The sequence below is a fragment of the Leptonychotes weddellii genome, chromosome 14 (genome assembly GCF_054177405.1).
Source record: "Leptonychotes weddellii isolate Sample4059 chromosome 14, ASM5417740v2, whole genome shotgun sequence".
Taxonomy (NCBI): domain Eukaryota; kingdom Metazoa; phylum Chordata; class Mammalia; order Carnivora; family Phocidae; genus Leptonychotes; species Leptonychotes weddellii.
Genome location: NC_138382.1, coordinates 70,671,720 through 70,696,159, shown reverse-complemented (window position 1 = coordinate 70,696,159; position 24,440 = coordinate 70,671,720). Strand labels below are relative to the sequence as shown.

At 46.4% G+C, this 24,440-nt stretch overlaps 1 non-coding gene across 1 annotated transcript; it reads left to right on the top strand.

Annotated features, from left to right (window-relative positions):
- Positions 1 to 8,462: 8,462 nt before the first annotated feature.
- On the top strand, positions 8,463 to 8,535 carry TRNAN-GUU (transfer RNA asparagine (anticodon GUU)). Its single transcript has one exon. It is a non-coding gene; the product is annotated as a tRNA-Asn (tRNA).
- Positions 8,536 to 24,440: the final 15,905 nt, after the last annotated feature.

Sequence of the window (24,440 nt, the reverse complement as noted above, 5' to 3'; positions counted from 1 at the left end):
AGAGTCAAGCAGGTCTAGAGATGAGTGGCAGCGTTGGTTGCCCAACAATGTAAATGTACTTAAGACCACCGAACTGTATGCTTAACCACACTTAAAATGGAAACATTTTATATTATTTATATTTTACCATAAAAAAAAAAAAAAGAAATGAGCTATCAGGCTACGAAAAGACATGGAGGAATCTTAAATGCACATTGCTATATGAAAGAAGCCAGGCTGAAAAGGCTGCATACAGCATGATTCCAGCTGTATGATGTTCTGGAAAAGGCAAAACGGTGGAGACAGTAAAAAAGATCAGTGGTTGCCCAGGGTTTGGGGTGGGGAGGAGAGGGAGGGTTGACCAGACTCAGCTCAGAGGATTTTGAAGCCATACTGCATGATTCTGTAATGGTGGATGCATGTCATTACACATTTGCCAAAACCCATAGAATGCACATCACAAAGAGTGAGTCCTAACGTAGTGAACTCTGGACTTCATCTGACAATAATAGTGCATCAATACGGGCTCATCGAGTGTAGCAAATGTACCACAGTGACAAGATGTTAATAATAGGGTAATGAGTGGGGGATTATATGAGAACTCTGTACTTTCTGCTCCTTTTTAAACCCACAACTGCTCTGAAAATCCAGGCCTAAACATTTCAAATTCAAGTAAAAAATAAAAACTTAGGATTAAAATTGAAGCTCTAAAAATTAATTTAAAAAATTGGATGGAAGTCAACACTGGCCTTTCCTTCGCACTTGACACCACAGAGAGCAGGCTGGAAGCCTCTTAGCAATCATTCCACCCATTGATTTCCAAACGCTTTGTTTCTTTTTCCAAGCAAAAATGTATGGGGCCCCCCAGGACACTTCAATACACTTCCAAAGCTCACACTATGACCAGGGCAAACCGGATGGGACCAGCAAACAGGTTTGGACCGGCTCAGGCTACATCCTGCCCGCCGGGGCTCCCTGATCATACCTGTCCACCGCTCCCCAGGCCGGCCTGCATTAGCCAGGCTGGATCAGCGGAATTTGTCTGAGCTACAGAGAATGAAGCCGCTGATTCAGACCTTTTGGAGCTGGCCCTAGCTGGTTGCATTTGTCCTAAACCAGCTCAGACCACTTGCAATTGGCTGAAATTAGCCCCAAACCTAGAGTCAAGGGGTGTGCCCCCACATGGAGCCCCAAAGGGCAGAGAAGCTGAGATTCCACTTGGAGTGATCAAACAGGGAGTCTGGGCATAGCTCAAGTTGGAACAGACCAGTTGGGACTGATGAGCACATTGCTGCTGAGGCTGGAGAGAGAGCCTCCTCGCCTCCTGCCTCTAGCCCTGGAGTACCTCCCTGGGTTCCTGGCTTGGAGGAACAGAGGCCGTTTGGGTTGGGCTGGGGAGAGGCTCAGGCAGGCGAGAGGAGGAGACTCTTCTGAGAAGTTGGGGGGAGACGGGGTGTGGTGGGGCCCAAGGGAGGGTTTTGTAAAGAAGCAGGACCCTGGAGCCCATCAGCGAGCTAATGGGCAGTGACGTGCAGGGAGAGAGGGGAAAGGGACATAAAGAAGGGTTCAAGTCCTTGAAAAGGTGAGAAACAGCAGGACCCAGGGCACAAGAGGCAAGATCAGCCTCTGAGAGGAGAAGGGTCGCCGCCTTGGGGTGTCAGGAGGGAGGCTGCGAAGACCAAGGCAGATCCCATAGGTCCACAGGGTTAGGGGAGACTAGGTAGGCAGTCACGTCTCTTGAAGCCTGTTCTTCCAACGACATTTAGGGCAAGGTCACCTACTGAGAGCGAGGAGGGTGGCAAGGGGGTGGCGAGTTTGAAAAGACAGAAGATAGAGCACGGTCACCCCAGAGAAGTGAAACACAGAGGGCTCCATGGGGCAGCTTGAAGGGCCCATTGGAGGTCCATGGTCATGAATTTTAGAGTGAAACCTGGCAGCTCAGTCGTGTGATTTTCTCCTGCAATATTCACCGGCGTGCCATGGCCCGGGTCTCCAGAGTCACCAGTGGAATACGATTATGTGATGGTTGGGTTGAACGATACAAGAAGTGAAGCCAGGAGAGAACAACTGGACGGGACCAATGGCAAATGGAAAGGAAGCCCATCGAATGGACAGCAGGCCCCTGAGAATCCCAGAATCATGATAGGAGTGACACTTGAGCAAGGAGACAGGTGTCAGTGTGGGGTGCTTATAGAATGGGAAACTGAGGCCAAGCCAGAGAGGAGACTCATCCAAGGTCACACAGTTATTTGTGGCCGAGGAAGAAACTTCCAGTTTTTGGTCACTTCTTACGTCATTCACTCATGTATTCCATAAGCTCCCAGTGAGTGCCAACTATGGGTCGGGTGCCCCGAACGCTGAGGCCAAACAATCCGATTCCTGCTCTCAAAGAATTCACTGCTCATACATACGAAATTAGCCCATCACTTACTTAATATAGCAAGTATATATGAAATATTAACATGTACATTGTTGAACAAAACCCAGCACGGTTGTGGCTTCTGTGGAGCTTGAAGTAGAGTGATTTACTAACTGTAGGATCTCGGGCTTCGAATCTTTGTGTCTCAGTTTCCTCATCGGTAACATGGGGATCTTAATAGTAGTCGCGTTACAGTGTTAATATGGCGATGAAATGAGTTAATAGCGTATAAAGAGATTTAACGTTCTGTGCTCTCAGTAATTTAGCTATTTTTGTTCTTTAGTAATTGGAATGCGTGTATAGCCTTGATTCTCAAAGATCAGCTGCAGCAACCACTGTGGGCATCCCACCCATAGTCCCTCGCCACTCACTTTTCCCATACGGGCTGATGGTGTCAGACGCAAGCTCCTGTGATTTTTTTTTTTTTTTTGCCTGAGTGCTTCTTCATCCTGCTGCAGAGTTGGTTAGCATGGGCCAGAAGCCCTGGGCGGTTAACTCGTCCAGGAGCAGCATTTAGCCAAGGGTGCATACGAATGGGAAGGATAAATACCCACCTTCCTTGCCCCTCGGGTCAGATGTCTCTTGGACATATTCTAGCCTGTCATTTCCCCATTGAGACTGAGCCTCAGTTGCCCACAGTGGGAACTTGCTCATTAATACACACACGACAGACTTCCCTTCTCCGTGTCTCTTCCCCATTCCGTGTTGCTATTTCCTGAGATCAGCTTTAAAGCAAACCAGCTGCTTACACTCCATCCTTGCCTCAGGATCTGCTTCCGGGGGAGCCCAACCCAAGACAGTTGGCAATACAAATGGTCCTAGGAAGGAGACTCTCGGGACGAGCTTCCGGAACTGAATCAAGGACCACATTCCTGGTGGGAGTGGAGCGGTGCCAGCCTGTCGAGCGCTGAGACCCTCCCCTGACTTGATCTGGAAGCGGTGCAGGGGGAAGAGAATGCCTGGATTTATCTAGTGGCTCTAGCACTTGACAGATGAGGAGCAGGGGGCCAATGGTAACTCAAAGGATTGCAAAGTTGTTCAGGTGAGGTTAACTGCCATGGAAGCCCTGAAGGAAGAAAATGACAGGCTTAGGGCAGCCCACGATCAACTCAGGGGCCAGTGTGAACGCCGGAAGGCTGCCGGGACAGCACTTAACTGGACCTTTCATTCCCAAAGCTGGGGGGGGGGGGGCAGGCTGAGCCGAACATCAGACCCAAGATCTGATTGAAAGAGTAGAGAAGGCACACAGGAGGCTAAATTCTCAGCCCCAGCGAGCCTTCTATGTTGAAGTCGGAGAGCTGATAGAGAAAGGCCAGGGCTCTGGAACCTGGAATGGGAATATTCGTGTGGATCTGCTTGATAAACCTGAGCCTCTGGACTGGTCAGTGTGGCCCCTCGTCCTTGCTAGAGCTTCCCCTGGGTGGGAGACCATGCAAAGGCCTCATCTGAGCTGGATGCCTCCCAAGACGATGTGGACTTCTTTACCACAGCCCCTGCTTCTCCTACTTGCCATCCAGACCGATAGCTAAAATCAAGTCTCAACGCGGTCTGAAAGGGTTAGTATTGTTTCTTTAGTAGGAGGAAATGGATTCTCTACCAAAAGAGGTGCAGGGCCTGGCTGTGTCCTGGCAGGAACTAGGAGAACACCCCCTGGGAGTGAGTCTTGAAGGTCCTGTATCAGGGCAGGGAGGATCTAAGGCTTAATGGGGAAATTATTGATCTGGGGAGCAATCTGCTATGACTCAGAACATGAGCTCATCTCCTAGTGCTGTTAGAATGGCTTCCAAAGGCTTCGATATGAAGTCAGTCTATAGTAAGTGTGGGGAAGATGACAAAACTGCCTTGGCCAAGCACGGCGGGAGGGACCCCCGAGGTTCAGAGAGGTGGACTTGTTAGAATGGACATATTATGTAAGACCAGAGAACTCACCAACGTGCTATGCTTGGTGTACACAGGCAAAAAATGGAGCGCTGGCCGGAGTGCATCTCACGGTGGGCCTCGTGGACCCGCAGACCCACCCGTGGTCGTTTCTCCAATCCCTGAGCAGGTCACTGGGAAGGATATACCCCACAGCTGGCAGGAGCCTCAGTTTGGTTCCTAACCCAGTGGTGTAAAAGGCTTCCTCAGGGGGAAGGTGGGGTGGAGGCCCCTAAAACTGCCCCCACCCCAGCCAAGATAGTAAATCAGAGCCACACCACACGCTGGGAGGCTAGCAGAGATTAGAGCCACCCTCAAGGACATAAAGAATGCAGGAGCGCTGGTTCCTATCAGATCCCCATTCCGTTCAGCCGCAGAGCCCCTGTAAAACGGGAAAGGTCATAGCAGACGGTGAATTAGCACAACCTCCCCTAAGTGGTAGCCTCAGTCTCACTGCTGGGCCTGATCACTGCAGCCTCTGGCGCTTAGTAAGCGCCCACTGGTCTGCAGGATGTTATCTTCCATCCCTCCCCACCCCCCACCACAGAAGAGGGGGTAGAAGCACTTCCTATTCACCTGGGTAGAGGGCAGTGTCCCTTCACTGTCTTAGCCCTGCTCGCCCTGTCCCAGAGTTTATGTTAACTCTCCCGCTCTGTCACAATGTAATCTGAAGGGATCGTGATCACCCGAGCTGGGCTGGCTCTGCCCCCATGTTAACCGGAGCAGAAACTACATTTCCCAGAATTCCCTTTCCCGCGGAGCTCTGGGATAGCCCGGGCGCAACACTTTGAGCGAGATTTTTGTAAGATGGAGTTGAAGCCGCCGACGTGCTCATTTTACGCCTGGGAGGTGGGTGCACGGCGTGGGGCGCCCTTGCAGCCCGGCCTGTGGTTACTTAGCGCTGACTTACTTTGTCAGGGGGCAGCCGCCGCGTCTGCAGCTTCTCCACCCGCTGCCACTCCGCGTGCCAGACCCGGTTCCGGGGGCCGCGGCGGGGGCAAGACAGGACACGTTCCTGCTCTCGCTGAGCTTGTGCTCTCCTGGAGGCCAGCGAGCCGGATAGAAAGGGCTCCCAAAACCGGTTCTCCGCAGCAGCCGGGGACAGTTCGATCTCACTGCCTTGGTGACGGTGACCGATGCCATCCCCAGCCTTTCCATCTCTCTCCGCCTTCTGGGTTTGCATCTTTTTCTTTTTTTTTTTTTTAAGATTTTATTTATTTATTTGGCAGAGACACAGCGAGAGAGGGAACACAAGCAGGGGGAGTGGGAGAGGGAGAAGCAGGCTCCCCGCTGAGCAGGGAGCCTGAGCAGGTCTTGATCCCTGGGATCATGACCTGAGCCGAAGGCAGACGCCTAACGACTGAGCCAGGCAGGCGCCCTGGGTCTGCTTGAAGACAAGAGTATGCAAAGACACGCTCTGAACCATCAGCCGGGGTTACCTCTGAGAAGTGAAATTGGTAAGGAGGGTTTTCCTGCTTTTACACACAACTGAGGCAAAGAGAGGTTACACAGTGTGCCCATGATCACACAGCTGGTCATTCCCTAGCGGAGCTGAGGCCTTGTCCCCCTGCCTGCTTCATACATCCGGTTTCTTCCCATGACGAGGTCGGGCCCCTGCCCCTCTCATGCCTTCCATCAGGACCCGGCCTCCAGATTTCCAACTCAGACTTTCCCCCAAAACCCCCTTGTGCCTTCACTGCCTGCCTTGGCCACGGCTCTGTGATAGGACAGAATTAGAACTTGCCTGGTGGTGGGAGGTGGTAGCAATGGCTGCAGAAGAGAAGTGACTTTCAACTTCTAGGAATTGACTTTGACAATCAGATCAGGCAAGGGGCTGAGTCACTGGCAGGCCCCTCCGGCTTGGTTTTAATCAGGTCAGATGGTGCAGCGCGTGGGGGGCGGGTGGGGTGCAGAGGGCTCGGTTCCACTTCCTGCTGTGGAGGTTCAGGCCCTTCGATGCAGTTTCTGTCTCTGATGGGGAGGACGCGCCCAGCAAGTGTCAATCCGGGCCACCTGGGTGGGCTAAATTTAGGTCTTAGGATGTCAAAGCTGCGAGGACCCAATATCTTGTTTTGCAGATGAACAAAGTGAGATGGAGAGCGGTCGAGAGACTTGCCTGGGTCATAGAGCTGGGGTCACAGCTGGGACTCAAACCCAGGCCTCTCCAAAAGTCACCACACTAACTCCAGAACGGGTGCTCGTTCCAAACACGCCCCCCCACCCCCGCCCCCTGCCGCTGACCTGGGCCACCGTCCGAGGTCTGCTCCCTCCTCCCCTATGGTGGAGGGTAGGGAATGGGACACTGCTCTGTGTCTAACACCAAACACTGGTTTGGGACGCTGACATCTGACTTCTAATTCTGGCCCCGCAACTTACTGTATGACCTTAAGCAATGACTTCATTTCTCTTTAAAGTGGGCATAAAGGATGTTGTTGGATTCAAGACACAAATGTTAACACAATTGCCTAGGACATAGGAGATAGTCAATAAATGTTAGTTCTATTTTCTTTATATAATGATTTCCTAGCTGATTTCGGTGGAACCCTGGGCTCTTTGACAATATCTCAGGGGTCCTGGGTGGGTGGGAGTGAAGAAGGAGGCCAAAAAAAGGGGCTTGGAGCTCCTCACCATCCTTCTTCCCCATTCCCACTGCCATTCATGCGTATCTCCCATAAACCAGAGTATTTCTCTCTTTGACCTGTCTTATAGTTTGAGTTCTGCTTGAATTTTTTTTACTGGGCCTGTTACTAAAAATCTGGTCATCCACCACTGCCTGAAGTTTGCAAACTCAGAGAGGACCTACTAGAATCACAGAGAAATAAGAATCATAGTGCTATTTTAACATTTATGCATTTGATACCTGCAATAGGAAATATTATATTTGATTGTTGGTTTCCCGGGGCAGCAGGAGTCTGTGGCCACCTTGTGGGTTCCCACTCAAGTGCTATGATCCACTTCCTTCCATGCAGATGGAACCCACATTTCAGTTGACCAATGGGTGCACCTATGATTCATGGAACCCCTTCCCCACTGCAAGGAGGGAGGAAATGTTCACTAATGTGAACAAATCACAATGGTTCCATCCTTCTTGCCAGTGATCAATTAGGGCCCAGGTGACAAGACTCTGCCCATGAGGCTGGAGGAGATGTTTATGGGGAAGGAGGCTTCTGGAAAAAGATGTCCCTTTTGATCAAAACCAAAAAGCTACATGGAGAAAAGCTGTCCCCTTCGCCTGCCTGTCTATGTGACTGCCACCTTGCAGCACCCATCTAAGGCCTGGGGACAAAGTGAGCCCCCGAGAGCTCCTGCACTGATCAGCTATTGTTCTAACAGTGCCACTAAACAACCATTCCAAACCCAGTGACTGACAGCAGGCATGTCTTCGCATGCTCTCAGGTCACGGGTCAGCAGGTTGACCGTGGCCCAGCTAATTTAGGCAGGGCTGGGCTGGGCCACTCTGCTTCAGACTGTGGGTTGGGTTCCAGTCTCTTCTACCTGTGTTTATTCTGGGCCCGAAGGGGCCTCCCAACAACCAGGGAGAGATCTTCATGAAACTGTGCTCAGGGGAGAGAAGGGGAGACAGGGAGGCAGCCAGGCAAGCCGAGGCCAGCGTCCGGATGGTAAAGGAGCTCAAGGCCAAACCAACTGGCCCAAGCACGTTTAAGGCCTTGGCTCAAGTCATGCCTGGTACATTCCGATAGCTAAAGGAAGCCACAGGCTGGGCCCAACATAGCAGGCTGGGATGTATGTTCAGCCCAGGAGAGAGAAGGCCGGTAAACATCTGCTGACCAACACTATGACCCCAGCCTATCACGGAGGCACGGACCTGAAGATGGCCCTGCCTACTGCAGCTGCCCCGTTGGTAAACAGGCCATTCTGCCAGGTGCTCTGTTACCTGCCCCCGAGAATGGCCAATGGAAGCCAGGGTGCAGGGAGGGACTGCATGGCCTCCTAGGGAGAATTAATTGTTAGAAAATGTGGATTCAGAGTGGGCAACAGGGCCTGAGCACAAAAGAGAGTCCCAGATTTGAGGCAGTGGCTGGAAACTGAAAGTCCCCTCATTCCACTGTCCTTGGGAGGTATGTGCCACACCCAAGGGAGAAAGCCATCATGCGGTTTTGAACTAAAAGAACAGCTTCATTGGGGCGCCTGGCTGGTTCAGTCGGTAGAATATGTGACTGTTGATCTTGGGGTTGTGAGTTCAAGCCCCATGTCGGGCATACAGCTTACTTTAAAAAAAAAAAAAAAAGGTAATCTCACCCTCTGTAAAAGAAGAGCTTCATCAACTTATGCATCCCAATTGGGCGTAAACACCTCTACTGCAGGGACTTCCGGACTGACCCTAGAGTGCTTTGTCACAGACCCAGGAGCTGCCTGGGCCCCGGGCATTGGAGCCCTCAGTAAGGGTCTGAAGCCAGGCCAAGGCCAAGGCAGGGTCTGGGTGGAGCAGAGGACAACCATGGTGCCCAGCAGGCCTCCAGAGGTCCACCACACAAACCGAGGGGCAGAGACCAACAGAAGTGGATGCAGCCCAGTGAGATTCACAGGCCCACGGGAGGCCCCACTCGAGGACAACGGGATCTATCCTGCGGCAGGTGGGGAGTTTGTGGTGGACTGGAGTTCTGGGCAAGCAGGTGGGCCTGGGCCTGGGGTGATCTCTTTGCACCCATAGGCTGGTGAGACCTGGACAGCCTCAGGTCATGGACTGAGGTTCCCAAGTTCACGACCCACGTCTGCTGTGTCTCTAAACCCCTGGTGCCCAGCCCCCAGTCAGAAGAGAGTAGGCGGTGCAGATGTTTGCTCGGTGGGTGGGCAAATAATAACACTAACAGCAAGAAACATAACAACAGCTGCTTCTGTCCACAGGATGTAAGGGGTGTCCCAGGAGACCCTAAAAGATACCTGGGGCATTTGACGTCTTTTAGGCCCTGGTGAGTCCCTGCCTCCCTCCCTTTTCGGCCTGGTGTGCCCCACCTGATATCGGGCGGGGCCCTGGGGGAGAGGCTGGGCCACAGGCAGCTCAGCCAGCCTGACCAGGAGCCTCAGTGACCAAGAGAGTGGTCAAGTTCGTGGTTTCAACGCCGCTCACAGGCACTCTGGTGCGTGTCCCCTATTAGTGAGATGTGTGTGGCGGTGTGATGGGGGGGGGGGTCTGAGTGGGCGTGACCACAGGCATCCAGGGGCCTCAGCGGCAGTGGGGAAGCGTGGTGGTGATAGGACAAGAGGGAGGAGGGTGGTGGCCGGTGAGGAGGAGGGGAACTTCGGAGACTTTAGGGAAGTCAGATGTGTTGTGGTAACACAGCAGGTGGCCAGCTTGGGCACTCTGCCCACGTGATCTCATGGAGGATCTTACAACAGCCCTGCTTTGCAGGTTGCCACCATTTCACAGAGGAGGAAGCTGAGACTCCAAGGAAGGAAGCAGCATGGGCCGGAATGCAGAGCAGAGCTCAGCCAGTCATCCAAATGACAATGGCCATAGGGACAGGGGATTCAAGCTGATCTCTGAGAGGGTCCCGCTGGGCAGGCAGGTGTGGCAGACCCCCTCTGTGGTCCTCCCACCTCCGGCTCCTTTTCTGAGACCTGCCCTTCCCCCCAGGTGGGGCCCCACAGGCCCTGCAAGTACCCTACCTCTCTGCCCCGCCGATGACACCAGGGATGAACGCTGACTCAAGCTGGGCCAATCAGCTTCTCTCTCTTGCAACTTAGCACTGGGGGGTCAGCAATGCTGGGCTGCCTTTTTGGCTGGTTATTCGAAATGAAACGTAAAGGGGGGTCAACTCGCTGTATTTGAGCCACATGTTCATAAAATGGCAGAGAAAAGACACGATCATAGAGAACCTGAACCTGTGCTCAGGGGAGAGAAGGGGAGACAGGGAGGCAGCCAGGAAGCTGGGGCCAGCGTCCGGATGGCGAAGGCTGAGGAGTCTGAGCAAGCACCGGGACTGCCAGGAATGCAGGATCCGCAGGTGTGCTGTAAACCAGCCCTCTTACCAACAACAGCAGCGAAGCCCTAATCTGTAGCATTTGCCAACGTCCATGATGTAAGTGTTCCCACCATGGCTGATTTCAAGCCACCAACAAATGTCCCTGGGAAGAGACCGAGCTGGGAAGAGAGCCAACTTCATCCAGCATAGCCAACCACTAAATGGGGATGAGGAGTAGCTGATGGATTCCCCGACAGGTGGCCTGGAGAGATCTTGGGGGCGGGAGGGGGCAGGGCAATACACCCGAAGTATCACTAGAGGGACCTGGCATAGGTGGGCAGCTCCCTTTAAAGGAGCCAGGAGAGACAGCAAGTCTCTGGGCTGCCGTGGGCCTGTGTTTGTGCCCTCAGGGGACCATATTAGTGAGGCCTCCATCAAGGGGATAGCCCAGTTCTCAGAACCCTGACCTGAGGGCAGGACTAGACTAGCAGCAAAGGTGAGGGAGGTTTCATTCATTCATTCATTCATTCAACAAGCAGTTAATGAGCTCTGACCATGTGCCCCGCCCCGGAGTTGCGACAGAGAACAAGGCAGACACTGCTTTTCCCTTCCCTCTGGGAAACTGGAGTCGGGCAGAGGATGTGGGCATGGACACAGGCAGAGAAGGGCTGGATGGGGTGGATGGGGGCACAGGGACCTGGGAAGCTCAAAGAAGGAGCATCTAACCCTCAATGGGGAGGTAGCATCAAGGAAGGCTGCCCAAGGGAAGGGTCTGCAAGTTGAGGGCTGCAGGAAGCATGGAGGAAGGGGCGTGGGGTGGGGGTAGGGAGAAGGTTCTAGGCAGGGGAACAGCCTGTGCCAAGACCCAAGACCCCAGAGGTGGAAGGACTGAGCGTCATTCAGTCTGGTGGGAGGGTGGGAAGAAAATGAGAGTTGACCGGGAGTAGTTAGAAGCCATTAGAGGCTTTCAAGCTGAGGGACACTGTGATCAGTTTACCCACCCACCCCCAAGATCATTCTGGCTGCTCTGGAGGCAAAAGAGGGTCAGGGAAACCAGCTACAAATGTCCCAGCAAGAGTCAAGTGGGGCTTAAGCAGAAGAGAAGGGAGACTGAGTCAAAACATATTTCGGAGGAGGCTGGGTGAATATAGGGGATGAGAAACAAGGATCAAGGATCATCAAGGATCCTGGCAAGATGGTTGGTCTGAAAAATGGACGGTGGCGCCATTTATCAAGGTGGGGTGGGGGGCTGGGAAAGGAATGAGTTGATGTGAGGGAAGCTTATTGTGGGGGTTATTCTGCCATTTTTGACCCTAAGCTTTTTCATTCCACTGGGGAGCTGCCCACCTTGAGAGTCTTGGTAGGAGTAGAGGGCAAAGCCCACTGCAAAATGTAAATGCAGAGCCCCTTGCTCAAAAATATTATGAATTTCAAGATGGTGAAAGGACTCATACTAAGGAGTTCAGAGCATTAGGCAGTGTTTGTGGCTGTAGATAGCTTTCCTACTGAATCCTTCCAAGTATATTATTACATATTTATATTATGTATCTGATTATTATTATTATTATAATTTAATACTATTGTTCTTAAAATTACCATTTGCAACTCATTGAGTTGGGCACTTTACATTCAGTATCAACATCATTGTTATTGTTATTTTAAAAATAAGAAGAGCTAATATTTATCGAAGGCCTGTACTAGACCAGACACTGTGCTAAATGATTTGCATACATTATCTTATTTCACAAATAAAGAAATTGAAGTTCAGAGCAGTTAAAAAACTTTCCCATAGGGCGCCTAGGTGGCTCAGTCGATTAAGCATCTGCCTTCAGCTCAGGTCATGATCCCAGGGTCCTGGGATCGAGTCCCGCATCAGGCTCCTTGCTCAGCGGGGGTCTGCTTCTCCCTCTGCCTTCTCTGCCTGCCACTCCCCCTGCTTGTGCTCTCTCTCTGACAAATAAATAAATAAAATCTTAAAAAAAAAAAACCACAGCTTTCCCATGATTACATGACTAATACATGATGGAGACAGTTTACAATCTCAGATCTGTCTGAATCAAGCCTATGATATTATCCATTATTCTATAAAACTATTTTTCAAATGTTCCTGATAATAAAGATGATCATCTGACATTTGTTTAAAAATACAGAGCTCCAGGATCCTCCCTTAGATAACCTGGTTTAGTAGCTCTGAATTAGGATTCAGGTCTCTATATTTTGATCGCTAGAAGATTTTTATTGTCAGGCAAGCTTGGGAAACACTGCTGTGATACCTAGTGATAGGATTGTGGCAAATTCTTCTGTTGTTGACAATTATTCATTCCCTTCCTTGTAAGAGGATCACAGAGCCACACCGTTGCCCTACCTCCTGGTAGGCAGAGGTCTAGTTCTCAGCACCACTGCTAGGCTTGGCAGCGTGAATTGCTCTGACCACTGGAAAGTGAGCAACGTGACATCCAAATGTCTAGCACAAACTTTGAACACAGTGGCATGGTTCAGCTTGCTCTCTTGCACTTCTGTCCTCTGCCATGAAAACAACCTGTCCCAGAGAAGGGGCTATTTCTTCAGCCTGGGTTCCAGAACAAGAAGTCATGTGAAGCAGTACTAACTTGCCATCCTGGTGAGAAATAAAGATTTGTTGTTGTAAGCCTTTGAGATTTGGGGAAGTTGTTTGTTACACAGCACAGCTGATGAATACAATATTTATTTATAATATTATATAATAACAGTGACATCTATTGAGGACTTTTTATGTGTGAAGCATTTTATTTATGTATTTTGTCTCTAATCATAGCAAAAATAAATTGGAAGCTAGGGATTATTATCTCCATTTTAGACACCAGGAAACTAAAGCTCAAAGAGGTGAGGTAACTTGTCTAAAGTCAGGAGCAGTGACGACACTGTCTGCTTCCAAAACTCTTCACTCACGAGTGAACCTTCTTGCCCCCTCCCTTCCCCCTCCTCCTCTTTCCCACCTCTCTCCTCTGCTTTCTGCCACCATCAGTCTCAAGTGCAACCTGTTGGCAGAAATAGACATATGCAATATTTAATTCACTTTAATTAAAATATATTTTAGTGGATTTTTTTTCTGGGACATAACTCATTTTGATGGGAACCCATTGGATTTTAATGGGAAACCTATTAGAGGAACATATTGTGATCTTTAATGAAGCTGGGCTGTGTGGAGAACCACCTACAGGTAATTAGAAACCCTCCAGGCCCTTGGGGAATAAGGTGAGCTGAACTTCAGTTTGTTTAAGACAATTAATGCAGACAATGATCTGGGAACGAATTAAATGGTCCTTGATTAGGAGCAGCTGTGCAGGTGGCGTCCTCAGGAAAATGGGACATGCAAGTGGGGCTTTTAAGAAAGAGCGATTATTAATGCTTATCTGTTTATATTGGCAGCTAGCACTTCACCAGGCTGTCGGTTTGATCAAGTGGCTCCATCTCCCCACCCCACCTCTTCATGCTCTCTTTCTTCATTGATAACTTCTGGGTCTGCCAGGGGTCTCAAGGGACCTGCTTGCCTCTGATAGCCGATTGGTGCATCCACATTGGCAGGCTGGGAGCCCCCGCAACTCCCACAAGTGTATGCTTCCATATTGATGGGCACTTCTACACTGGTGGGATTGGGAACCTCTGTATTGTCAAATATGGTTGTTCCTACAGTAGTTAGAATAGGAACATCTATGCTTTTTCACTTGCACGTTTTGTATTTGCAGCTCTAAGAGCCACTGTACTCCTAAAAGGAAGCATTGCCCCAAGTCTGGAATGGGCTTATCCCTGCTGGAATACTGAGGAAATCCACATTGAAAGAAATAATAAGCACTGCACTGACCAAGTACTCTTGTACTAGAGATGAGCACATTTCCCCTTTGCCTTGATTGAGGGCCTCTGCACATGCAGGGAGGATGCATCTTCACTAGAAGAATGGAAAGGCTGCCTCCAAGAAGAGACATCTAAACTGGGTCCTGGTGGGAGTTAGCAAGAGTTCACTTCTATATTGACAGGAATGGAGCTTACAGCTGTGGGTGCTTCTACATCCATTAGAACGAAAGCATCTGCAGTGGTTGGGCTGGGAATGTCCCCAGGGACAGGAATGGGTATGATTATCTTGAAAGAAAAACTAGTGGGTCTATATTGGCAAGGAAGGGTGCTTCACACAGGTACATATGGGGCGCTTCTACACGCACATGAATAGGAAGCCCTACATTTGCTAGAACAAGCGCCTCTATAGATGGGCATGTCTACGTTAGCAAGGATGGGCACTTCTGTGCTGGCAGGGGTAATTCCTAGAAAAGAATGGAACTTTTGCATTGAAAGGAATGGCTGTCTCTTCGTTGGTGAAGGTGGGCACTTCTACACTGATCTCTGACATTTCCTGACTCCTGACCATTAAAACCAGAGTGATTCCACTGACTTTTCCGAAATCCCAGACCATTCCCTCAACTCCCAGCCCAGGGTTACTTTGTCCAGAGGTGGAGGAGGCAGTCACACCGTGGGTGCCATGGGGCAGGGAGAGACAATGGAGAGAGGAAGCAGGACCACTGGTTACCTACCTGCCCAGGAGTGGATTAGGAAGGGAAGAACCCAGAGTAGGTCCCAAGCAACTTTTTGGTACTCAGAACCAGTGAGGCCAGGGAGGGTGGCAGCCAGGACCCCCCACCAACACCAGGCAGCCCCGAGCCCCTTCCCCAATCCCCTCACAGCTCAAGCTTCTGGCAGGGGCTGCTGTGAGATTCCCCATGCAACCCTGACATGGGGCTGTAGCTAAAACATTGGTCTGGCAGTTTTCCCTCTTTAAGTTGAAGTGTGATGTTGGCAGGCAGTGAGCTGTGGTGGCAGGCTGCCAGAGGGAGCATGTGTTGGAAATCCTTGTTCCACGTTGCAGCAATCTGGGGCTCCCCCACCCACAAACTGCTCCAGAGCCAGCCAGCCACGGGGGCCAGAGCCTCCCACTGATGGGGAGCAGCCACCAAGAATAGGGAATGATGAGGAACAGAGGCTTAGAGAAACCAGGGATAGAGGAAGACGTGAATAGAAATGGAGCCACAGAGAGACATAGCCACAGAACCACAGCCAAAGACAGACACAGAGAGACCCATGGAGACCCAAGGTCAGAGAGATCCAAGGAAGATAGAATTGAAAGAAATTAAGAAGCATGGGAGATTGGATAAAAATGACAGACTGGGTCCAGTCATCTCTCCCCAAATCTCCAGTTATAACAGAAAAAATATATGTATTGATGTAAGTGTATAAACTATTGTAACAGTTGTAGAAAACAAGAAAGTTCTCAGTGGATCAGAAACTTTTTGGAATTCCTGAAAGATGGAAAGTAGGCAGGCCTGAATTGACAGAGGAGCCCATAGCCCAAAACACACAAGGAAAACATCACTGTGCAAGATGGGCTGGTTCCAGGAATGCTCCAAGCTCAGAGTCAACAGGACCACAGGATACACAGAGCAGCAGGGGACCAGTGCAATCATGAGAGTGAGCGAATGAGAAGCTGCATGTGAAGCAGCCAGGCTGGCCTATTCCTGACCAACTCCCCCTCCCCACCCCCTATTGCTCATGCTGAGCAGCTAATGGCAGTGGAGTTTACCCATAAGCCAGAGCAATGAGTGGACATATTTAGGTCTAAGAGTCAAGGACATGCCCTGGGGAATCTAGTGACACACTGGGAAGTGGGAAGAAGACCAGCTTCCATCACATACCACTGACAACACTTCTCCACAGTGATTACCAGAGACAAACTCTTGCGGTCAAAACCATCCTTCAGAGACAGGCAGATAGAGCCAATCACCGAAGAAAACCAAGAATGCCAAAGCATTTCAGGAAAATCAACACTGTGAAAGAGGGGAATCAAATTTAACCAACAGAAGACCTTAAACTCAAGGGAATAGACTTAAGGGGGCAAACACAAACAAAAAGTAGACTTTAAAATAGTATAATTACCATCCCTAGGGAGATTGGAGAAGCTATCATACCCATAAATTGAGAACAGGCTGTTACTAAAATGAATCACTAAGAGATCCTGAAAATTTAAAATAATTGTTCAAATTTAAAACTCAGTAGGTTGGCTGAATAGTACAAAATATAGCTAAAGGGAAAGTTGGAATAAATTTAAAGACATGCAGCCCCTATGCCACACCTAGGTGTAAGCTTAGAGAAACTTTTTCATGTGTGTAAGGAATTATGTGAGTGTTCACTGCAGAATTGTTTGATGCAATTAGAAAAAATTGGAAACAACCCATAAGCTAACAGAGAATGGATAAAAAAACTGTGGTTTGGTCACATTACAGAATCTTATGCAACAGGCACCTACAGCTACATGTATCCACAGGGATCAATTTTAAAAATATAATGCTGAGTGACTAAAAAGCAATTGCGGAATGATAGATTGGTACAATATCTATTATATAAAGTCAAAACATGAAAACAATAGTATACACCTTTTCTATGCATTCAGTATAACATTGATGGTTATATTTCAAGAAAATTTACATTAAAATTGGAAAATGTGTATCTGAAATACATACAGAACTGTTACAATGTGATAATAGGACAAACAATCCAATAATAATGGAGAAAAGATTTGAACAGAAATTCCAAAAAGGAAGATATATGAATGCAATAATCACATTAAAAATCCCCAGCTTTATTAGTCACTAGAGAAATGCAAAGTAAAATAATAATGACGAACCACCATACACTAAAGTTAAAAAGACTGGCAATACCAAGTGTTGGCAAGGATATGGAGAAACTGGAACTCTCATAGGTTGCTGGTGGGCATGCAAAACAGCACAGCCAACTGGAAAACAGTATGTTAACATAAAGTTATGAACACACTTACCCTGTAACGTAGCAATTTTACTTTCATGTATTTACCCAAGAGAAATTAAAACATATGTCCACCCAAAGATCTGAACACAAATGTTCATAGTTGCATTATTCAGAATAGCCCTAAACTGGAAGTAATTCCAGTGTTCATCAACTGGTGAATGGATAAATGAATTGTTGTATATTCATACTTGGGAATACTACTCAGCAATAAAAAGTAATTAAACATTGATAATGCATGCAAAAACATGGCTGAATCTCAAAAATATTATGCTAAGTGAAATAAACCAAACATAAAAGAATATGCACATCTGATCCCATATATGTAATTCTAAAAAAGGCAAATCTATAGGACAGAAAGAGGTTGTTGTCTAGGACCAGGGTAGAAGCAGGTGATCAACTGCCAAAGGGCACATGAAAATTTTTTGGGGTGATGGAATTCTTTTATATCTTGACTGTGATGGTGATTACACAATTTCATACAAATACCAAAATTCATCAAATGGCACACTTAAAAATACGTGAATTATATAGTACACAAATAATACCTTAATAAAAAGTTAATTTAAAAATCATAAAGACCAAATTCAACATAGTTGTTACCTATGGACAGAAAAGAAGGGGACTGGAATTGGGAAGAGAACACAAAGAGCTTCAACTTTATTGACAATATTTAGTTGCTTAAAAATAGAAATATAAAGCAAATAGGGCAAAATGTTAAAACTGGGTAGTGTGTACTGGTGTGTTTGTTATATTATTTAGTCTTTATACTTTTAAATATATTTTATGTTGAAATATTTCTAAATTGCTTTTGAAATAATGAATTAGTGAGTTAAAAATAAGCTGAGGGAGGGGCACCTGGGTGGCTCAGCCAGTTAAGCATCTGCCTTTGGCTCGGGTCATGATCCCAGCATCCTGGGATCGAGCCCCGCATTGGGCTCCCTGCTCGGCGGGAAGCCTGCGTCTCCTTCTCCCACTCCCCCTGCTTGTGTTCCTGCTTTCACTATCTCTCTCTCTCTGTCAAATAAAAAAAAATAAGCTGAGGGATGGGGCAGTTGGCTGGGTGGCTCCATTGGGTGGCTCAGTTGATTAAATGTCTGAGTCTTGGTTTCAGCTTAGGTAATGATCTCATGGGTCATGAGATCAAGCCCTGTGGTGGGCTCTGTGCTCATCAGGGAATCTGCTTGAGGATTGTCTCCCTCTGCCACTCCCCCTACTCATGAGTATGATCTCTCTCTCTCCCTCTCTCCAAAATAAAAAAATAAATCTTTAAAAAAAATAAGCTGAGGGATTCTCTTAAGACTGTGGTGTAAAATGACTGAGAGATGTGGAGAATGAAAAAATAGTTAAATGATATAGAAACTAGATACAGAAATTTCAACATTTTTCTAGTCAGAGTTTCATAAGCAGAAGATGGAGAGAGAAAGATAATCAATCAATCAATAGGAGAACATTTCCCAAAACTGGAAGCAGTCAAGAGTCTTAAAGTTGAGAGGATCAATCAAATGCTAAGCAATATAAATGGAGGGAGAAAGATTCATTCCTGACACACAGTGATAAGATTTCAGACGGAAAAGTCTTAAAAGGTAGAGAGGGGATAGCACTGCTTATTCTCAGAGGAATAAGATTCAGATTGGCAAATGATTTCTATTTGGCAACACTGGAACACCATGGACAAAGAGCTTCAAATTTCTAGAGAAAATTGTTTTGATCCTAAGATCCTGTGTATAACTCAACTAGCCTTCAAGAGTGAGTGGGGGAGGGATCAAAGATATTTTGGACAGAGTCTCTCTGAACGAATATATTATTCACAGACTCTCTAAAAGAATTACTCAAGAATGTACTGCCATAAAAGAAAAAGAAAATGAAAAAAAGACCAAAAAAGACATGGGGTATGGGAAATAGTGATTTAAAAAAAAAACAGTAAAACTTTGTTGTTAAGTCTAATTTTGAATGCATAATCCAACAGCAGCAGCAACAGCAATGACAACAGTAACAACCCAGGAACTCACACTCCAGGTGATCTCAATGTGTAATGTATTCAGGAGTGGGGATGGGGTGTGAGAGTGTTTTTTTTTTTTTTAATTTATTTTTTTAATTTTTTTTATTTGCAAGAGAGAGAATGAGAGAGAGCACGAGAGGGAGGAGGGTCAGAGGGAGAAGCAGACTCCCTGCTGAGCAGGGAGCCCAATGTGGGACTCGATCCCTGGACTCCAGGATCATGACCTGAGCCGAAGGCAGTCGCCCAACCAACTGAGCCACCCAGGCGCCCGAGAGTGTTTTTTTTTAACTAGTTCAAGGAGAGGATCTAGATCCTGAGGATCTCTAGACATATAAAGTGCAAGTTTAAATATGTGTTTAAAGAAGATTTCTCTTTCTGAGTAGGATATAGTGGTTATGGCAGGCCAGGCCCTCACTACATTAACTAGGGGAAAAAAGAGATAAATTGCAAAATCATATTATTAAAACCATCACAGAGCTGGTAATGAGGAGTAGATGAGCTAAAATCCAGAGAAGGAGGAGCCCTTCCTAGAGGAGCTGGTGATCAGCCTTGGGAGCATCTCCCAATTCTAGGCTTGGCCTGAGGATCTTGTTTGCCTCAAGCTGAGAGGTGCTACTGAAGCAAAGAGAACACAGCAAAGCTTTTGCTGGTCTTGTAGGACCAGTGTGATGGGTGGAAACTGTAGATGTTCACAATGCAGTGTCCCCACAGAAGAGTTTTTGAGGTCTGTGCTGTGTGGGAGGCTGACTGGCTGGACCAGAAACTTCTAAAACATGATGTGAAATCTGTGGTTTCACAGTACGTGGTCCCACTAGAGAGAGGAGATGACCTCAGCACTGGTGCTTTCTCCATCAAGAGGTCAAACCTCCAAAGAGAGCAATGGGATCTCTCAGTCACTTAGGGATGAGGAGACAGAAACCTTCCAGTCTCTCAATCAAAAGCCTAGAAGGGCCATATCCAAAAAACATGAATAAATCAGAGATAGGCTGAGACTTACTAAAAGTGCAACTCAGCCCTCATCCAACTCAAGTCCTCATTGTATTGAACTGATCAGCTTCCATCTTATTTGTCTAACAGAGGAATGGGTAAACCTTCATCTTGAGTATCTATGATTCTTTTATACATAGTGTGTGTCATAACATTTTTTAAAAATTGCTAAACATGTATAGGGGCAGGGAAATGTGGCCAATAATCAATAGGAAAAAATAAATAGAAGAAAACCCATAGATTGATGAGATACTGAAATTATAAGACAAGGAATTATTAAGCTATGATTAACGTGTTAAACTAAATCATTGAAAAAATGGACAAGATGAATGAAAAGATGAAGAATTTCAAGATAATTGAAATTTATAAAAATAATCAAATGAGCATTCTAAAATAAAAATATGGGGGCACCTAGGTGGCTCAGTCGGCTGAGCATCTGATTCTTGATTTCAGCTTGGGTCATGATCTTGGGGTCATGAGATCAAGCCCCACATGCTCGGTATAGAGTCTGCTTGTCCCTCTCCCTCTGCTCCTCCCCTTGCTCACACACTCTCTCTCTCTCTCAAATAAATAAAAACTTAAAATAAATAAAATAAAATAAAAATATGAAAATTGAAATTAAAAACTCATTAAATGGGCTCAACAGCAGTTTAGACACAGCTGAAGAGGTAATTAGTGAAGTGGAAAATAGGTCAGAAGAAAATATTCAGATAGAAGCATGGAGAAAAGGACAGAATGCAATACACAGAAAAGAGACAAAGACATCTGAGATACAATGGAAACAGGGAGTTTCTCTCCCTTTTATCTATTATAATTGTGTAATGTAGTTTAAGAAGGAGAGAAAAGAAGAAATGAGGCAGAAAAGATATTTGGAGAGATAATGCCTGAGAACTTTTCAAAACTGGAAAGGCAGTAACCCCTAAATACAGGAAGTTCAGCAAACTACAAGGAGATTAAAACAAGGAAACATGTCTAAGGGCATAGAGATCATCTTAAAAAGGAAAGAGACCCAGAAGGGGAAGAGACACATTACCACATTCCCATCAAAGAATTATAGTAAGACAGCTGACTTTTCAATAGCAACCACAGAAGCCAGAGGACAATGGCATGAAATCTTTAAAGTGTAGAAAGAAAAAAAAAAAAAAAAGAAAAAATCCTGTCAACATAGAATGCTATACACAACAAAAGTAGCCTTTAAAACTGACATTTAAAATAAGTAAAAGTTGATGGGGCGCCTGGGTGGCTCAGTCGTTAAGCGTCTGCCTTCGGCTCAGGTCATGATCCCAGGGTCCTAGGATCGAGCCCCGCATCGGGCTCCCTGCTTGGTGGGAAGCCTGCTTCTCCCTCTCCCACTCCCCCTGCTTGTGTTCCCTCTCTCACTATCTCTCTCTCTGTCAAATAAATAAATCTTAAAAAAAAAAAAAAGTAAAAGTTGAAAAATTCATTGCCAGAACATTTGCACTATAAGAACCACTAAAGAAAAATCTTCAGTCTAAAGAAAGCTTTCTCAGATTAGAGAAAGGAGCCCAGATGGGTGCATGGAACTGCAGGAAAGAATGAAGAATGAAGAAACTAGATAAGCATAAGACTAAAAACTGCTTATAAGAACAATGAGGCAAACGTGTTGTGAACTTATAAACTATGTAAAAGTAAAATATATGACAATACCAAAAAGATCATGAAGTGGTAAATAGAGTTAAGCTGCTGTGATATTCTTACATCTTTCAGAAAGTGGCAAAAGGACTAACTTAAGACCTGAAGCTGGGGGACAATATCAAATTATCTAATATATATATAACTGAAATCCCAGAAATAAAAGAGAGAGGAAAACCAGGTCAAAAGAAATATTTGAAGTGATAACAACTGAGAATTTCCCAAAATTAATAAAAGACACCAAACCACATATCCAAGAAGCTCAGAACACAGGAGGATAACATTTTTTTAAAAGAGAGAGTCACATCATATTCAAACTGCTGAAAATTAAAGATGACTAGAAAAACCTTAAATCTTATAGGCAGCCAGAGATAAAAAGCACATTACATTACAAAAGAACAAATATGGAACTATAGCAGACTTCTCCCCAAAACTACATAAGCCAGTAGCCCTTAGAGTGTCATCATTAAAGTTTTGAAAGAAAAATAGCTATCAACTTGGAATTATCTACCTGGTGAAAATATCTTTCAAATATTCAGGAGAAATTAAGACTATCCCTCTTTAGGGGTGCCTGGCTGGTGCAGTAAGTTAAGCATCTGACTCTTGGTTTCAGCTTGGGTCATGATCTCAGGGTCATGAGATCGAACCCCATGTCAGGTTCTATACTCAGCACAGAGTCTGCTTAAGATTCTCTCTCCCTCGGGGCACCTGGGTGGCTCAGATGGTTGGGCGTCTGCCTTCGGCTCGGGTCATGATCCCAGGGTCCTGGGATCGAGCCCCACGTCTGGCTCCTGGCTCAGTGGGGAGCCTGCTTCTCCCTCTGCCTCTCCCCCACTTGTGCTCTCTCTCTCTGTATCTCTGTGTCTCAAATGAATAAATAAAATCTTTAAAAAAAAAAAAAGATTCTCTCTCCCTCTCCCTCTGCCCCTCCCCCTGTAAAATAAATAAATAAATCTTAAAAAAAAAAAACTAAACCTCTTTGAAGATAATAAAAGTAGAAAATCCAAGAGGAAAACTATGAAAAACTATCATAAACTAATAAGAGAATTTAGTAAAGAAGCAATCATAAGAACAACATACAAAAATCAATAGCTTTCTGAGCCATTGGTACTAACCAATTACAACATTTCAGAGGGAAAATCCCACTTATGATAGTATCAAAAAATATAAAGTGCCCAGGAATAAACTTATCAAGAAATGTGTTAGCATTATGAAGAAAAGTACACAATTTTATTGATGTAAATAAAGGAAGACTTAAAGACACACAGCATCCCGAAAGGAGAAGACTTTATATCACACACACAAAAAATCCATTTTCCCCGGGGTGCCTGAGTGGCTCAGTCATTAGGCATCTGCCTTCAGCTCAGGTCATGATCCCAGGGTCCTGGGATTGAGCCCCACATCAGGATCCCTACTCTGCGGGAAGCCTGCTTCTCCCTCTCCCACTCCCCCGCTTGTGTTCCCTCTCTTGCTGTCTTTCTCTGTCAAATAAAAAAATAAAATCTTAAAAAAAAAAAAATTCCCCAAATCAGTTTGTAAATCCAATGCAATACCAATTAAAATTCTAATGGAATTTTGGGGTGCCTTGGTGGCTCAGTCAGTTAAGCGTCTGATTCTGGATTTCATCTCAGGTCATGATCTCAGGGTTGTGAGACTGAGCCCCCCACTGGGCTCCATGCTGGGCATAGAGCCTGCTTAAGATTCTCTTTTTCGGGCGCCTGGGTGGCTCAGTTGGTTAAGCGACTGCCTTCAGCTCAGGTCATGATCCTGGAGTCCCTGGATCGAGTCCCGCATCGGGCTCCCTGCTCGGCAGGGAGTCTGCTTCTCCCTCTGACCCTCCCCCCTCTCATGTGCTCTCTCTCAAATAAATAAATAAAATCTTTAAAAAAAAAAAAGATTCTCTTTTTCCCTCTCCCTCTGCCCCTCCCCCATCTCTCCCTCTTTAAAAAAAAAAAATCTTTTTTTTTTCTAAAGATTTTATTTATTTATTTGACAGAGAGAGAGAGAGAATACAAGCAGGGGGAGCAACAGAGGGAGAGGGAGAAGCAGGCTCCCCACTGAGCAAGAAGCCTAATGCAGGGCTCGATCCCAGGACTCTGGTATAATGACCTGAGCCGAAGGTAGACACTTAACCAACTGAGCCACCCAGGCACCCCTAAAAAAAAGATTCTAATGGAATTGTTCCAGCTGATTCTAAAGTTCCTTGGAGGAGGAAATATGTACATGGACAGCCAAGAAACTTTATAAAGAGAACAATGGAGACTTTAACTATAAGCTATCCAAATACAAAGTTATAGTTATTAAAACATTATGGTATTGATGAGGAAAGATATGAATGGACCAATGAAACACATGGGATTTTGAAAATAATTATAAAAGTTTTAGAAGAAAAAGTAAAAGAATATTTTCATAATCTCATGGCAGGAAAACCTTCATTAAAAAACAAACCCCCACCCCCAAGCACACACACAAAACAACAGAGTAAACCTAAAAGGAAAAGATAGATATGGAAAAACATATATACAATTTCTGTATGTATCCTAAGGGCTAGACTGGAATTGGCAAATAGCAAACATCTCATGGCTTACTGCTTTTCCACCTGTGGCAGACATCATTAATCAATCTCAGAACAATTTCCTGCTGAACCTATACAAGTTTTTACAGTTCTCTCCAATAGAGTACTTTGGACAGTCACCACCAGTTCGTTATACACTTA